This window comes from Oenanthe melanoleuca, chromosome 2 (assembly GCF_029582105.1).
Source record: "Oenanthe melanoleuca isolate GR-GAL-2019-014 chromosome 2, OMel1.0, whole genome shotgun sequence".
Taxonomy (NCBI): Eukaryota; Metazoa; Chordata; class Aves; order Passeriformes; family Muscicapidae; genus Oenanthe; species Oenanthe melanoleuca.
In genome coordinates, this window is record NC_079335.1 from 3,881,086 (window position 1) to 3,898,913 (window position 17,828).

The window sequence follows — 17,828 nt, forward strand, 5'->3', positions numbered from 1 at the left end:
GCTTCTCCTGTCACTCCACTCCTTTGTCCAAAACCCCTCTCCAGCTCTCTTGGAGACCCTTTAGACGTTGGAAGGGGCTCATAAGTTTTCTGCGAAACTTCTCTTCTCCATGCTGAGCACGCCCAGCTCTCCCGGCCTGTTCCCACAGCGGAGCGGCTCCAGCGCCTCTCGCTCCGTTCTTTTCTCTCGTTCCTTGTTCCTTGTCCCCCTTCCCTCACGCTCCCCTCAGCTCCCCTCACCCCGCAGGCCCCGCCCCTGCATCAGGGCCCGCCCCTTTCCCAGACCCGCCCATCCCGACCTGAGGCCACGCCCCATTCGCCGTCTGTTCCCTTCCTATTGGCTCCTGCGGGAGCCACGTGACGCGGCGGCGGCGCGCGCGGGGGCGGGGCCGGGTGCGCGGGCGCGCTCGGGGCGGCGGCGGCGGCGGCGGCTGCATGTGCGGGCGGGGGGCGGCGAGCGGGGCCGGGCGGGCGGCGAGCGGAGCTGGGAGCGGGGCGAGCGCAGCCCAGAGGAGCCGAGCGGAGCCGACGGGCAGGTCAGTGCGCGGGAACGGGGCCGGGCGGGCGAGGGGAAGCGGCGGCGGTGGCCGCACGTGGGTCCGCCCGCGCAACAATGCGGGCGGGAGGGGTCCGTGCCCGCCGGCTGCGGGACCACCGCGGCGTGCGGAGCAGGCTGCGCGGTGCGATGTCCCCCCGGAGCGGGGTGATGGCTCCGCTGCAGCCATCCTGGGGCCGTGGTGGGGGCCCCCAGCGAAGCTACGGCACCCTCAGATTGAACCCAGAATCAAGGGAGGGGAGCTGCAGCCGCGCTGTGCGGGGGTCACGCACGCCGCTCCTCCCCGCCACAGCCCCGCCGGGAGCCCAGGCGCGGTGCCGCAGTCCCCCACCCGCGGCGCGGACACGGAGCAGCCCGGCAGAGCCCAGCCCGCCGCGCTCCGTGGGTGGGATGAGCGTGGCCGCTGTCGGGGCTCCGCGGGGCCTCTCCACCCCCGTCCGGGGCCGGACGCAGCGATCGGTGTCACGGGGGGCCCAGGGGGGAAGCGCCGTGTTCCAGGCTGTCCGGTCTCGCCGTCCCTAAGGATGTTTCCCTCTTCCTCACACGAATGGGGCTGCCCTGCGGCAGGGATGGCCTCTCCTGGGTCGTGTTTGGAGCAGGCTGCCGAGGGAAGTGGTGGGATCGCCATCCCTGGAAGTGTTCAGAAAACATGTGGCTGTGGCTCTTGGTGACATGGTGGTGGTGGTGAATTGATGGTTGCACTTCGATATCTTGGAGGTCTTTTCCAACCTGGATGATTCAGTGATTCCCTATTTGAGCATGTCTCGTTAGGCTAACAAGCCATTCCTGGCCTTGCCATCGCATGGGGGCTTGGGAATGCCAGTAGTTCGTATTCCCTGGGCAGGCAGGTCACCTAGCAGGAGGACACCCCATAGCGTGCCTTTCTCTGCCGTAGGTAAAGTGGATTTTTGCATGCGACTGGAATTACTAATCCAAGCAATTAGCTGGAGTCTGTCAAGTTTGTGCTGCTGCCAATTTCTCCAGTTCATTTGGTTACAGCTTCATCTTTCTGCTCAAAGGAACTGAAATGTAAACAGGGCAACCAAGTGTCTGGAGCTGCTGGGTTGGGTTTATGTGCATCCTTCTGGGCAAAGGAGAATCAGCAAGGAAACCGAGTCGTAATGAAGTTGTATATTTATTGGCAGCAGTGGGAGAAGAGTAATGTGGATAAATGGGGCTAGTGGCTTGTTTGTATACAAAATGTCATAAATTTCCCTACCAGATTGTGAGCTGGATTTAAATTCCACTGTTGCAAGGATTACTAATTTTTTTTTTTAATCACATCGTTGCTAATAGTGTACATTAAAAATGCTGCAGGTGGATTTAAAGCTGAGGGCCTTGTGGGCTCACCAAGTTCTGCACCAATATTTATATACATCCAGGGACTTTACAGAGTGCTGTCATTTGGCTTCAGAGTAACAGCTTGGATGCAGGACAGTCCCTGACACAGACACTTTCTGGTGATCTTAGATACCACCAAATTTCACGGTCGGGCACATGGAGAGACTTTTAACCCTGGGTAAATGCTCCAACCTGAAATTTGTTTCTTTGGGGTATTACAAGTGTATCTTTGGTTAACTTGTGTCAAAGGTGTGTGCCGTGAGCCATTACCCTGTTGGCTCTGCTTAGGCAGAGGGCTCCTTGCAGAAGCAGAAAGCTTTTGTTACTGGTATTTTATTTTTATGTGTGCCTTAATAGCTCAAAAATCGCTCGACTTCCAGTCAAGGCGATCCTGGGTGAGAAGTATCTGCTGGGATTGGCCTGTTAAGTGCATTTCTTTGATTTGACAGCAGAAGTGCCCAGAGAAACATCAAAAACCCCAACATTAAGGCATGTTTCCAACTTCATCATCCCCTGCAAGCCATGGAAATCAGTGGCTTGAAATCCAGCAGCACTTGATGTTAAAATAGCAAACAGTAAACATCGTCTCCTATCAATAATTTGGTTAATTTAATTATGGTTTGGGTTTTGTCTTAAATAGACACACATTGTCACAGAGAATCAAAGTTTAGCATTCAGACGTGCTCAGTGGGGTGGTAGCGTCTTTGGACAGGGTGTAACATGCTTTTATAGCATAAATTAAAATAAAAAAGGGGTTTAGCAGCGTAGCATGCTATTGTGTAAGAAAACTGCCAACTTTTGGGCTGAGACTGCGTGGTTTCTGGGCATCGTGTGCTGCGGCGTGTTGGCGGGTGGTGTTCCCGGGCGTCTTTGGACGGGGAGAGCGAGTTTTACCGCTCTGCAGCTGAACCCTGATGGGATTTTTTTCAACCATAAAACAAAGTGCAGAGAAGGCTTGGTGTGTGCCACGGATAGCCAAACTGAAAGCAAAAATAAAGACCCGCGAAAAGCTGGGGTTTTTTTGGTCATTGACAGAAAAGGAAAGTGCCGGTCTAGGGGCGGGTGTGAAGTCCCGTGTTCATTATGCTCCTAATCTGGAAAATACAGACTGTGGCACATGGCAGCAGCGTGCGTGGCTAATTTTACATCTTGTCCTCTTCCCTTTCTGATTTAACCCAAAATTAAGGAAGGGAAGCAGCACCCATTGGCCTATTAAATGTCCATTTTTGCCAAGTTACGCCACTTTGCGAACACGAGACACGACCGGATTCCTGTGGCAAGGAGCCCTTAAAATTTCAACAGCTCTACCTATAAATATAGTCACCGTGAAAGGCAATCCGGCTTTAAAAGAAAAAAAAAAAAGCAGCCATGCTCTTTTTTTAGTCCCACTGTATCTTCCTGACTTTAGTGCCATGCGATGCATCTCCAGCCGGGCGGTGAAGCCGAGGCGGTGTGGAACATTCAGTCTCCTGATTCCTCTTGCTAATTTATGTGCAGGATGGGTGCAAGCAGAGAAAAATAAACTTGTTGCAGTTTTCCTGAAGGATTTTGGGGTCGGGACGGTGGGGCTGGATCTCTGCAGCCACATCATGGCCTTTTGCAGAGGTACCTTTGATGATTGCTTGGTCCTGGTGAGTTCCCAGGAGCTGCTGCACTGTGGGGCAGTGCAGGATGCAGCCTGAAGCATCCCTTGGTTCTAAAGCAATGTCTCAGGTGAAAATTAAAGGGAAGAAAAAGAAGGAAAGAAGCTGGCTGCCACCTCACCCCAGAGGTGTCTGGGCTCACCCATGCTCTCTGATGCAACCACAGCAGCTCAAGGAGCTTGGGGGCTGGTTTTGGACATGCCCAGGGTTGCCCAGGGACAGGCTGGCCTCGGGAGCGGGTACAGCATGTTCTGGGCACTCCTCCAGGCCGAGGGGACCCCCCACCAGCCCCAGATGATGTAGTGGGGTGATGGCCACTGGCACACCTGGTGGATAAGACAGCACTGCCTGCAGGGCTGGGATTTAGGTGGAGAAGCTCCAAGGGGGAGGTGATTTTGCAGCTTAGTGATGCTTTTCAGCATGCCCTGCACTTGCATGGCAGAAATCCACCTTTGTAGCCAGAGCAGCTGGGTCACCTTGCTGTGCCAAAACCTGCTGGGTATGGTTGGGATGGGGCACGGGCTGGGGAGCGTGTGGGAGTGGGGCGGGAGAGCTCGGCGCGGGGAATTGCTGCGTGTGCACTTGGGCGAAGTGCTGAGCCCGGGCTGCTCGGGAGCTGCAGACAGAGCCCACACGTGACCGTCTGAATTTCAGATGATTGCTGGACCACTTTGCCAACAGCCTCTCGCAGCTCATCAGCTGCAATATCGTTTCTTCTTTTCCCCCCCTTCTTTTTTTATTTCCTTTCCCCTTCCCCACCCTGCCTGATTTCTAAGCCAAAGCAGGAGGGATAAATACGACACCAAGGGTGGCTGCAGCTGGGTTTGTATCCAAGTGGTTTCCTGGAAGGCAAGTTTTTTTTGTTGTTTTTCAATCTTAAAAATATTTTTACAGCGAGCGTCTCGTATCGGGGCTGTTTGGATGTCAGGTTTAGTTTCCCATGACATGGAGTGATTAGAGGAGGGAGGGGAAGGAGGGGCTGGGTGCTGCTTTATGTGCAGATCTCTCTGCAGCAGTATCATTGCCTATTGATGGTAAATGTGTTCCCTCTCATCTCTGCGATAGTTCTCGGAGATTTGCTCTCTTACGTCACTGCAGTTAATAAGATGTTTAACTTGGGAGCTGGGGGCGATGTGCTGTGTTATCGTGTTGCAAGGAATGGGGGGATGATGAGTTCCCGTGCAGACTTGTGCTGGGAAGATCGTATCAATGGTGGGGAGAACAGCTGGGTTTGGAGTCAAACCATTGCCTTTCACCCTTAATGAACTTGACCTGATGCATCTCATTTTTTTTATAGTGACAATGATTATTTTCCTTCTAATATCGAGAGGCAACTCACTCCTCTCTATCTGCTGCATTGCTGGAGTCAAGGGTGCACCTTGATTTTTTTAAGCAGATTGTGTCTGCCTGGCTGAACTTAAGCTCTGTTTTTCCTGTTATTTGGGACTACTGAAGCATTTCATGAGAGCACCTGATGGCTTTTTTTGGTGATGCTGCAGGTGCAGTAACTGCAGAGCCAGAGCCCTCTCCAGGAAAGTCCTTGACTGTGTGTTTTGTGTGTCACCGGTTGATTATAGAGTTAAGAAAGTGTTGTTGTTGTACATGCCTTGACCAGGAATAGCCTCCCTCCTGCCACAGTTTGCAAGGCCAGCTCATCGAGGGCAGGCGAGTTGGTCAATAAACGCTCCAAGCAGCACCCTTGGGAGTTGTGAACCAAAATGGGAACACTTGTGTCCTTCAGCCCCTCCTTCCTTGCCAAGTTGTTTTCTTCCCCCAGCTCCTTCTCCAACTTGCCACTCAAACCCTCTTCATTCTGCTGTGTTTTTCCACAAATGTTTTTCAAGCGTGACAGGAGGGAGAAGAAAGCCACGAGTGCTGTAGGGGGCTGATGCCTATCAGGCCAACCCTTGCCTGTGGCTTTGGGGGCCCCATCACTTCGGTTACCTGGTGGCTGCAGGTGGGTTCACATCTGGCAGCTGTTGAGCTTGGAGTCACCTCTATCTGGCACCAGACACAACCCAGCCACCTGCACCTTTTCCAAGGCTCATCCCTAGGGCTTGAGTCAGGTGGGGTGGCCGTGGTGTCCCTGTGCAGGTGTGGAGGGGAGAAGGGCTCTGTAACCCTCTCAGGGAAATGGGGACAATGGAGGGTGTTTGCAGGAAGAACAACCACAGCTCTGGTGGTGGCATTTTCCAGCCTTCCATCAGGACCTGTTGCTCGCAGTCCTGATGACATTTAGCTGCTGACTTGCTGACACTGATTTTGTTCAATAACTCATTTCTTTTTAAGACTAAAATGGTGCTTAAAAAACAACATGCCACCAACAGGTTGAGGTGTTGATTTGGTTTTTGGGGGGCTCGCAGCCTCCCAGTTCTGCTTTTGCTTTGGGGAGGAAGCAACATGGTTGGGTGCAATTTTCAGCCCTCATGGGAACAGAGTCTTAAAGATAACCCTACCACATCCCAGCTCACGCCCTCACTGCTGGATGTGGGAGTTAATTTTTCTCACTCATGCCATGCACAACAGCCCCTCTCTGTGCTTTTGCTGTGAGCTGGGACAAGGGGAATTTTGGGTGCAACTCCAGGCAGTGCTGGCTCGGCACATGTCCCCGAGTGTCCCAGCTGGGCGGCTGCCCGGGGCCCCCTTCATGCAAACAGGGTCAGCAGCTGGGAAATAGCAGAGCAAAGTGCCTCCCTGGTAATTCCCAGCTGCCGTTAAAGCGGCTTTAGAGTAAATTCCCTCAAAGAGCAATTCCAAGTATTTGAGGGTTTGAACTTTTCCGGAGAAGGGTTTGGGAGCTGCCGGCTACCGCGCTGCACCCTGGCATGCCGGGGAAAGGCGCCAGGGCAACTGCCCCGATTATCCCAAGATCTAAAAACCACTTTTTGATGTCTGTATGATGTTTGTTTATTAGCTGCATGTGCAACACAGCTGTTGGAAATGGGGCATTGCTGGAAGCAAAGATGTGCTGGACTGGAAGATGAGTGTCTGGCAGTGTCCAGGGCTGGAGGCAATGCCCAAGGCTCAGTGACCCTCACTGTGCCATCCTACCTGGCCACTAGTGCTTACCAGGGGTGCAGCACAGCCGGGTGCCCCTTGCCGCACATTCCACGGCTGGCTCTGCTTGGTAACATGGGCACAACAGAAAACAAACTTTGCAGCAAGCTTTGCTCTCCCAGAGCCCCTGAAGCTTGCTTAAGAAAAAAAAAACAAAACAAAAAACTTTATAGCAATGTGGTCTTTCTTTTTCTCATGCTCATGAAAATTCTTATACCGAACCAGTAACCTCCACTGCCCTCGGTTCATTATTTTTTAAGGTGGTGTTAGGGGGCATTTAAGGGAAGGCTTGTCCCAGCCTCTGTGTTTCCTCCTCTCCTACATCCCGTCATGGCAAATTACAGTTTCATCTGTGCTTGTGTGACAGGCACTGAAAGTGGGAGGTTTGATCAACAAACTGGAAAGTTGGTCTCATCCCTGAAAGGCTCTGGATGTCCCTGTGCTGGTGCTCCCTAGGGTGATGTGTTGCTGCATCTCGGCTGGTGCAATTTTTTTGGTCATGGGAATGTCCCCATGAGGCTGAGTACCCTGAGCTGGGGACAGCCTCTCTCCCTGCAGAGACAGTACTGGGCTCTTGCCCAAGTCCCCTCTCCAGGGCCCTGGCATCAGTGCAAGTGCAGCCAGGCTGAAGGCTGATGATTAAACCCATGATCCAGGTCACTCCTGTCCCCCTCAGTGCCCCAGAAAATAAGGATGCTGATAGCAAGACTACATCCAGTTGGGGATATTATACCTCTCTGAGCGATTCAGTGGGTTTGGGAATGAACTGAACTAATTTGGTATGAAACCACTCTAAAAAAAAACCATTGCAGCAGGGGATTCTTCCCCACATACCCTTCATTGCAATGGTTAAGCTCCTCCAAGCTCAAACTAATTTTGTTCATGGGCTGACCTTTACTCTGGCAGCTTCTTATTGAACTTTCTATCATCTATGTAATTTTTAAATATTTTTTTTTCTGTGTGGACAGAACAGAGCTGTCTCCTGAGGTGGCAGAAAACACATCTTGCCTCTTAATGACAGGTGGGGAAACCTGCACGTGGCACAGAGAAGTTTGCTGTGGATGGGACAAGACTGGGTACAGTCCCAGCCCAAAGTCGCATCCACTGGACCACACACTTAGCTCCTTCTTTTTTTTTTTTTCCCCTCCCAAACTAATCCCTCCAGCCCCTTAGGCTTTTTTGTTGTTGTTGTTGTTGCTCCTCTCTGAATTCCTTCTAATTTGCAGGCTCACTGCCAGCATCCAACGCGCTATAAAAAGGGGACTTGTTCTTCAAGCTTCCCTCTGGTACAGAGCGTTTGCACAAATAGCAACACGCTTGACAAGTAGGTCTGATTCCCCTGCTATTACCGAAATGCTCGTAGGGTGCTCGGGGAGTAGAGCTGCTGTCTCAAGGCAAGCCAAGCTGCATTTCACACAGGGCCCTGAGCCCAATTCCCAGCCGGTGTTTAAGCTCCTGTCAGCTGGAAAAACGGAGCTGTGTGTTTTTATTTTCCTCGCCGTGCACTCTCCCTCTCTGGTGCGGCTGCATCCCTCCGTATCCCACCAGCACAGGTGGGATGTGGCTGTGGCTGCAGACCCAAGTCCTGCTGAATGCAGCCCCAGGGCCACCACCAGTTTTTGGCTGGTCCTCCCCTCCTGCTGTTACAAGCAGCCATGACACAAACCCCCTGCCAGCTTCCTTCTTGAAACTAATGAGCTGTTTGACCCTGGCAAGTCCTCTGGGAAAGCTGTTGCCAGAGCCTTGCTGCTCGCACGGATACAAACTGCTCTCATTTCCAGCTTAAATTTATTTGTGGATGACTCGTACCCATTTGGCCTTGTTCTTCTTGTACCCACACTGGCTTTTAGCTTGGATGGCTCCTTTCCCTGCTCTGCTATTTATCCTCTGGCAGGCTCTACCAAGTGCTGTGAGTTTGCCAACCTAAATAACCCCAGAGCTCCTGGTGGAGCATGGCTGGAGGGGGTGTAAGGGCATCTAGGCTTCCTCATTCCTGCACTGGAGACAGCCCCAGCAATTTGATTTGCAGCTCACCCATTGAAAAGTAAAATCCGCCTGGTCCCAGCCTGCAGAAGGACAACCCCAACCATCCTCACCACTGACAAAGGCTCTCCAATTTGAAACCATTATCTAATTTCATTAGCATACTTCTCTTTTGCAATGCAAAAGCCATTTTGGCAGAAGATAAGCTTTTTTTTTTTTCCTGGTGCAGCCTTCAGTAGCACTTTTCCCTTTCCTTTCTGGTAGTGCTTATGTTCCTGCCCATGCTAATCTCAGCCCTGGTGTTGTGGGGCAGACATTTCCCATGCACAGCTGTTGCCAGGCATTTTGCTGAAAGGCTAAAGTGGATTTAAAATGTGAAAGTTCATCAGGTCAAAATACACACGTGGCTCCTTACCAGTGGTCCCCTTTTAGAGATGTTGGACCATCCAGGATGGTATGGGAAGGGCTGCAAGGTATTTGCTTTCCCCCTAGGATGATAATTTTTCACCATACTTTTCACTGCTGCATCTTTGCCAGAGTTTTCTTCGCCTTTTATGTGCTTTCTTTGGGAGGTCTGTGTTTATTCCTGGTGATGCTGAGATGCTCTCTTGTCCATCCCAATTTAGACCCCTGCCTTCTCCTTGGCAGAACTTGACTGGTACCTATGATGGAAGGAAGGATGTTCCAGATGCCATCGCTCCCCAGCTCCTTATTTCCTCCAAGTTTCCTTTTAGTTAAGAACCTTTTTATTTTTTTTCATTCTGCCTAATCTAAACTGCACCAGCGTGTGTCCATTTGAGGCAGGATTTTATATTCCCCTGCAGTGTCCTTCCATCATTCTGTGTCCTCGTTAAACCACATTTAAATTAGCATCATCAAGAAGGAGCTGGCCTCTGCAGTTATTAGCAGGATTATTCTCCTCTCCCAGTTTCCAGTGTAGTTGCTGGGCTGGTGTAACACAATTCCCACAATGTTCATCTCCTCTGTCAGGGAGAGCAATGCTGATGGGGCACTGAGCATCAGCAGCAGATACCAGGAGGAAACCAGCAGACCCCATTGCTCCTCTCCTCCAGGCCATGGTTGTTTAGCACATCACATTGGGCATTAACTTCCCCTCCTGAATCTTTTCTGAGCAGCCCGTGGGCTCCTTCACAGCTGCAGCTCCAGAACAGGAGTGCATCACATCCTGCGCTCATCACTGGGTTTGCTTTGTGCATCGTGTTTTCTCACTGCCTAAATCAGCATCCACAGCCTCCAGCACTCAGAGTGGGTACAGCTGGGCATTTTCTGCCTGCAGTCAATCTTCCTTCTCCTCTTTCCCTGTTTATTTGATTTCTCACTGTATTTAAAGGAGAGGTCAGTGTGTGTTTTGCAACCTTCTCCTTCTGTTATTAATTTCTTAGAAACGAAGGGGAAGGAACCACAAGCAATAAAAAGCCTGAGGTTTGAGAACTGGCTGTTTATTTGTTAAAGCTAGAAATGCAGTGACTGAAGAGGACAAGAGAAAATCCTCAATGCACATGTACCTCATTTAAGTTTAGACTTGTGTAGGTCAAATTGGAGGTGGGGGTGTGGATTTCTTCCTGCTGCAGTTTTAGATGGAGCTGTTATCACTGCCATTGCTGCAAACAGCATCTTAATTTTGCCTTTTGCAATGCATTTTTGCACCCCCCAGCCTGTCTTTCCTGCACCATGCCCATCTGATGCTGGGGAAGCAGTGGTGCCCATCTCAGTGGAATCATGGCACCCCGTGCAGTGGGATTGGATTGCACGTGGCTGATGGCAAGTGGGTGGCAATAAACCAGTCCTAAGGGTGCAAATGCTGCCAAGGAGGCTGGGATTGGCCATCAGCTGCCGGGAAGAGAGGATGAGGAGCAGCAGGTTGGCTCAGATGCCAAAACCAAAGATGCTCAGAAGCCCAAAAGGGACAAAAATAGGTGTCTGGGTCACTCAAGAGGATTTGAGGGCCACTTTAGATCTTTTCCTTCGGAAGCAGCAATTACCAGATGAAAGGGAATGTCTTCAAGCAGGCATTTTGGAGCATCTGGTTTGTATTTGGCACGTTCACTGGAGGGGAAGCAGGGAAGGCTGGAAGGCTGCTGGGTGGGTTGGTGGCTGGGTGAGGCAGAGGGTGTCTGGTCACTTACAAAATGCTTTTTGACACCAGGAGCATTCCCACAGCTCTCCTCTTTTTTGGACTGGATTGTCAATAACTTTTCAAAGCATTAATGCTGGGCATGAGCTGGATTTCTGCTCGTGGGAGGTTAAAGGGTGTCCCCACATGAAGTGGCCTATAGGGGGATGCACATGTGGTTTTCTTTTTAGGTTTCGCCCTTCCTCGCTACAGAGGAGGCATTGGCATGTAATTACTGCCAGCTTTAATCCAGCCAAACCAACTGCCTTCCTGGCAAACCCAAATACAATAGGAGCCAAAGGTTATTGCATGCCCTAAATAAAACCATTACAGCCCTGGAGCCTCACCCAAGCCCAGACCACAAAGCATCCAGGGCCGGCTCCATTCAGTTTTTCTGGAAGATTTGGTCTGATGGCAATGACCCATAACTTTTTTTTTTTTTCTTTATACTTTTTTTTTTACTTCACCCCTGCAAAGCCACCTGCACACTTGGAACCACTGTGGCACCTGCCAGGAGCAGCACATCTGGCCAGCATTAGCGAGCCTGCCAGGGATGCACTTGGTTCAGTCTTTTCTTGCTAAAATCATAAGTAGCTTTAATTGAAAACAGAGGTGGATGAAGGCACGTCACACAGACACACCACAGTGTTCATGGCTCAGTGCAGCACGTGGCTGTGACCAGTGTCCTCTCAAACTGCTGCCAGATACAGCCCAGTGTTCTGCCCACCCATGGGATGGACTGAGATTTCAGGCAACATTAGGACCCATATGGCCTGGAGTAGCCACCCAGGAGCCAGTGCATCCCACTGTGCTTTTCTCCCAGTTACTGCTCCAAACTGGGATTTACTCTGAAACCTGAAGGATTTTACTCTCTATCCCTGAGCAAATACTGCCCAAAGTGATGCAAATGCGTGACCTCACCCAGATCTCAAGCGGTAAATATTGCATCATGGTGAGCACACCCCGTATCCTTTGCCCCAGTCTGACACACTCTGAGTCCATCCTGGTGCAGGGGCAAGCCAGGCCAGGGAGGAGGTATATGCTGGGAAAGGCTTTCTCTTCACCTCCCAGTTTAATTATCAGTGTCTCATGTTTGCAGTGTGATGGACACTGGTTCTGCCTCCATGCAAGGCTGCTCTGGCTCCTGGCATCCAGAGCTGCTGGCAGGAAGAAATTGCATTTCACAACCCGTCTTTCCAAGCTCCCACAAGATTACTGGAGGGAGGGGAATGTGCTGAAGAAAATAACCCAACTGCTGTTAAAAGGCACAGCTTTCCCTACCCCTTTCCAGGATGGCCATTCCTTTACTGAACCAGACATCCTCCTCCAGCTGGCAGCACCCACTCTGTCAGCTCCCCATATCACCCTGGGGTGTCTTTGCCCTCCTGGCCTCCCCTTCATGTGCAAATAATTGAAATTGTGATAAGCAGGCTCTTTTATGAAGAAATTATGCTTTTTCCTCTCAGTGCTCCTGGGACAGAGCTCAGTCACTTTATATCTGGGCAATAAATCTCCAGGGCACACCCGCCACACAAGGCAGTAATGGGCCTGCCAGATGCTGTTCTGTCTGGGTGAAGAGCTCCCAGCCAGTGCAGCATCTGTTAATCATTTGCCAGGAGAGCCCAGGCAACTGAGGGAGTCTCAAGTTGAATCCCTTTTGGCCAATCCTTTTGAATCACAGTGAAGGTTTCTGGGCTACCCAGAGCTGAAACAACCTGTGAGCTGCAGCAGTCTGTGATCCTGGGAGATGCATCCCACACATCTCAAGAGGAAGGTGAGAAATCTATATCCTTAGTCCTTCTTCTAAGAGGTGCAAAATCCTCACCAGGCCAATGCTAAGGTAGCCCTTTTCCTTGATCCCACTCATCTGCTTTTGCTTCAAAATCCTGTGAGCATCAGATGATGAGATGTGGTCCTGGGCAGTGAAAAGCACTGGGGGAGCTTGAAGTGGTTTGGTGTTGAGTCATCTCCTCCTGGGTGGTGGCATATGGACAAGGCTGAAAGCAGGGATGACTTTCTCTGATGTTTCTTCTCTGTTGAGTCTTCTTTCAGTATTCCACAATCCCAGTCCACGCATTTTGCCTCCAGCAAGCAGAACACCTCTGCAGAAGATCTTGTTGCATCTGAGGGCAATGGTTGGGCTGTTGCACTCACTCTGATTTCTCTCCCAGGCTAATTACAAGCCTCCTGGACTCTCTCAGGTGGCTTTGGCAAGTGCTCTGCTTTTCTAGTGCCAGTGCCAGAGAGCCCTGGCCACAGCCATCGAGTCTTTCCCCAGCTATTAGAAAGCAGTTACGCTCCTCGTGTGTCTTTTCATTGCCGGAAGCTGGTAAGTGGATGGATCCTACACAAATAAACTTCTCAAGGGCAGAGAGTCAAAATATCCCTGGGCTTGTTTGGTGGGAAAAGGTTAACCAGCGTGAAGTCTATGAATTGCTGCTGACCTGACTTTGTTGACAAAATACAGTTATTAATTGGAGTTGCAGGCAAACTGCCTGGGGATATTTAGAAGGAACTTGTCCATGGCAAGGGCTGAGATCTCCCTGGGAGAAGATCTGTCTGGGCTGAGATGCATCTAGGCCTTGGCCATGGCTCTGGTTTGGGGTTTTGCTCTTGAGGATGTGTCAGTCTCTCAGGCTCCCACACTGACCATAGGGCCACACAGATTCACCAACAGCAGAGAAGGACAGGAGGAGCCTGTCAAGAAGCCTGGGGCCAGGTGTCTGAAACGGTCTCCTCACCTACTGGAAGGTCTCCTTGCTTATTGAACTAAATATTGTTGGGCTAGATAACATTTGAAGTTCTTTTCCAACCCAAACAATTCTGTGATTTTTGTTATGACTCTAATGAGGCTCCTGGGTCCCTAAATTCAGGTTTCTGCACTCAAGCTAAATCCTACCAAGGCATCATTACCTGGACAGGAGCAGAAGCTTGATGATGAAGGTGAAATTCCTGAGTGTGACCTGTGCTGCTCCTAAATCCCAGCAGTTGTTCACTGTTGACACTGATGACACTCCCTGTCACCCTACCCTCAGCCCAGTGGCTTGTTTTTGGCTGTGGCAGGGCAGTGGTCAGTGCATGCCCCTGGATGCCATGGCAGCCTTTCAGCCAGTGTCATGGCAGCTCCAGAGCTGGCTGCTCCCGTGGCTGGCGAGTTCTTCACAGCCTCTCCTGGCCCTGGTGACAAACAGCTTGCTTCCCTCGGCCTGGGAGCGAGCACAACACCCGGCTTGGCGCTGGCCCAAGACAGAAGCTTTGGGAATCCTCCTCGACAGCATGACAGCCAAGGCTCCTCTCCAGCAGGGCCAGTGCTGGGAGGCTCCCAGCAGCAAAGCCCCAGTGCAGGAAGAGCTCACCTTGGGCTGTGAGATTTCCTGCACCTGCGTGGCTGAACGTGCTGGAAAGCACTTCCATGCTTGCCAGAGTGGTGGAAATCCAACTACCAGCAGATAAACATGCCAGTGCCTGTCCTGCTGTGCTTTCAGGAGGGGGATGGCACCTAGTGGAGGTGCCCTTTCCTCAATTTCCCTAAAAAGCTGAAAGTTGCCTCCTAGGTGAGGTCAGCCCTATCCAGGTGGAACCTCATACAGGTTAACTGTGCTCCTCAAGGGTGGCCACGCGCCTGTAGCCCACAGGTGAAGCCACCTCTCTGGGATGCTCAGCCTTGTCTAATTCAAGTTGGGCCATGCAAACATGACCTGGAAGGCTAAAGGGAACAAGATCCATTTGCCTGTTCCTCTTGCACAGCCACTGGACGTGGTCTTGCCCAGGCTGAAGTGCCCCAGAGATGAAATGTCCATCCAGGCTGGAGTTCAGAGCAGCTTGACCGTTCCCTGAGAGCAGCCATGGCAAGCAGCCCACGTTTCACAAGTGGGGTTTTCCCATCAGGCTCTCCAGCTGCTATAAATAACAGGAAACGTTTTGTCGTTTTCTGCTCCAGAGAAGGTCAGGAGCTGGATTCTGTGGTCTTTGGAGCTTTAATAAGGTTGGAGATTTATGCAGTGTACCCAGAACTCCCCTGAGACAGCTTGCCTGAGGCTGTTTGGCTCCTTGGATGGAGAAGTCCTGAATGCCAGCCTTTGACAAAGTTACCTTGGCCACCCCTTATGAGCTGTCAGGTCCTGCTAAATCCTTAATGTGCTCTTCATCTCCAGGCCATGCTAACTCTGGGATTGCTGCCGAACCAGCTCACAGGAGGTTTGAACCATCCTCTGTCAGTGGCAGGAAAAGCTTCCACCATGGACCCCAGGCTGGATGGATCTAGGGACACCAGCCACTGGTCTCATGAGCTTGCTGGGAAGCTCACCTTCATGGAATCATAGGACATGCCCTTGTGAGACCCCACCTGGAGAACTGTGCCCAGCTCTGGGGTCCTCAGCACAAGAAAAGCATGGAACTGTCACAGCAAGTCCAGGGGGCTGGAGCATCTCCTGTTTGTGTTTGCAGCAGGATGGAAACCCAGCAAATTGTGTGGGGAGACCCATCCTCAGGGGATTGCTCAGACATCTGGACAGCTTTTCTGGGTCCTGGGGAGCCCCACACTCAGGTCTGTGCTGCCTGCAGGGAGGAGGCAGAGCCCTGTCTGCTGCCTCTCCTGCTTCCCCAGCAGATGCAGGAATGCTTTGATGTCCACTTCCCCAGCCCCAGTGCCCAGCACCAGGATTAACCACCAGTCAGATGCCTCCATCGACTCCAAATAAATCTTCTAAACTCTGACAAGCACCACTCAGGGGTCCCAGCATTCCCCTCTTGCAGAATGAAGGTTAAAAGTAGTTTTTCCTCTTGCACCTGCCCCTCTGAAACCAAGGCTGTGTTTTATTTTTAAAGCCCTGTTTCTTCATGGCTGGCTCCTCTCCTGGGGCATACAGGCCAGGGATAAATAGAAAAATTGCCCATTTCATTGGTACAAAGGTGGGGAGTGTGAAATGTACTCACATGGACTGGAAGAAACTCTTCCCCCTCCCAATCTCTTCTTCCTGTAGCCAAGACAGAAATGCAGCTCTAGGGATGATCCTTCCAAAAAATACTGAATTTTGCTCCTTTTTGCATGTTTATGAGGTGTTTTATTTGTCTCTTAAGGGTTTTTGGGTCAAAGTTAGCATGCCCTGTGCAGATCTCTGAGGCCTGGCTCAGTCTCACTTAAATGGTTTCAGTGAGGCTGGATTATTTTTTGTTAAAGCCCATGTGTTTACATTTCATAAGCTTATTTTAAAACACATGTGTATACAAGAGCAGGCTTATTTATATGGCAGATTGGCCTGCTGTGTCCTTACCTGACTTAAGTGTCAAGGAAGCAGCTTTTTTTAACTTTTTACAAGCACAGTTTAAAATGAAATGCTGGTTTGCTGTGTGCAAAACTGAATCTGCCCAAGGGAGGAGGTCAGGACAAGGTCTTGTTTTCCAACTGTAAAATGTTATTTTGCTTATTTACAGAGCTTCATCTCACCAGCCATCATTTTAGGTTAATATGTTAATGACAGCTATAGGTAAAAAAAAAAATCATTTATGTTCCCCAGTCTTGGCAAGCCCAAATCCCAAAGTAGCCAGGCTTCCCAGTGAAATAACTTTTGGGAACTTTCCATCAGTGAAGCTGGATTTGCTGGGTGACCCGTTCTACCCAGGTTCTTGGCAAGATTTCTGATTTCAAGTACCCCAGGGGAATACTTGAGAAAAGCCTTTGTGGAGGGATCTTGGCATTTTCCACTTGCCCTGGAGGAAGGGTTTTATTCTTGACTTTAATCCTATGAACTAGTAATGCACCAGTCCAGCTGCAGGAAGGTGAGGAGCATTTATAGTGGTGCAGTTCAATGTTGGAGTGTGAGGAGATATGTGTGGACCTTAAAGCAGGATGGGGAGGGTGAGGAGAGCCCCAGGGAACTACAGATTTACATGAAAACAAAGGAAAGCTTTGACTGTAGAACATAAAATTCAACTTTCACAAGGGATGAGAAGCCCACATGTTTTTTTATGCCTGTGCTTGGAGAACTTTTCTTTCATCTATTAAGCTTCTACGTGGGGCTGGTGGATATGGACATGAAGACTTGGGAGGTGATGAGACAAGTGTTGACATTTACACCCAGGAGAGAGCTGGAGCAGACACAGAGCAAGGGATGGTTTTCCATCCAGAGAAGCTGCAAACCAAAGCCCTGACCACTGGTGGTTATTTAAAGACTCCAGCAGCACTTCCTGCCATGGGAAGGTGCTTGGCCCACGTTCAGCCTGGACGACTGCTCTCTGCAAAGCCAAATAAACAGCAGCCACTTGAACTTTCCACCTTGTGGGCTCAGCCAGATCCTCATCCTGGGCCATGACAGGGCACCACGCCTCAGATGGGCTTGTGGATGAGCCTCCTTGGAGGATCCAGAGTGATCACCACATTTTGGGGTTGGGGGTGCATTTCCTGTCTCTGAAGGACCCTAGTGAAAGAGTTTGGTGCTATTTGGAGCTGAGAAAGGGCATTTGGGAAGGGACATCTGTGTCTCCATGCAGGTCCATGTCCTTCAGTGACCTTGGGCAGGGCAAAGGGAGGAAATTATATCCTTTAACTCTAGATTTAGATGCTACATCTCCTCAGAGAAACATAGTTCAAGTAGCTGGGACCAGAAATTTCATCCATCAATCAAGGCATGGTGGTAATGTGTGACTGCAGTGGCCATCTGATCTGCAGGGTGTCCATGAGGGTACCAAGGCATCAGTGGTGAGATGCCCACAGTGATGCTTCATCCCTTGGGGAGGTTGGAGATGGTGCCTTCCAACCTCAGCCCTCCTGTGACAGTCAGTGTGAGATGTCTCACAGTCCTCTGTAGGTATTTTGTTGCTTTTATTGAGTTGTAGCCAATATGATGCATGTCCTTCCCTATTTCTGACCCTTCCCCGGTGAGCTTCAGCAATTCACATGAACCCTGCAGTGGAGGCTCCTCACATCCAGCTCCTCAGCCTGGGAACTTTTGCAAGACTTGGCATCAGGACTGTAGCAGGAGTGTTCCACACAGGACCCAAAAATACTGCTGTGGGTGCAGGATCAGCCAGCCTGGACGTGGGGTCAGGTCTCTCAGAATCAGACTGTTGACGAACAAGCTTGAGCACATTCAAATGTTTCGTCTGATTTTCTTGGA

The 17,828-nt window shown here is 50.8% G+C and overlaps 1 protein-coding gene across 1 annotated transcript in view; it reads left to right on the forward strand.

The window, feature by feature from the left end:
- The first annotated feature begins 425 nt into the window (after positions 1 to 425).
- The window catches only part of PTP4A3 (protein tyrosine phosphatase 4A3), a 38,393-nt gene continuing 20,990 nt past the window's right edge, over positions 426 to 17,828 (forward strand). Inside the window, exon 1 of the mRNA XM_056482832.1 lies at positions 426 to 535. The gene's annotated coding sequence lies outside the window, so the exon portion shown is untranslated. The remainder of the gene's footprint in view (positions 536 to 17,828) is intronic.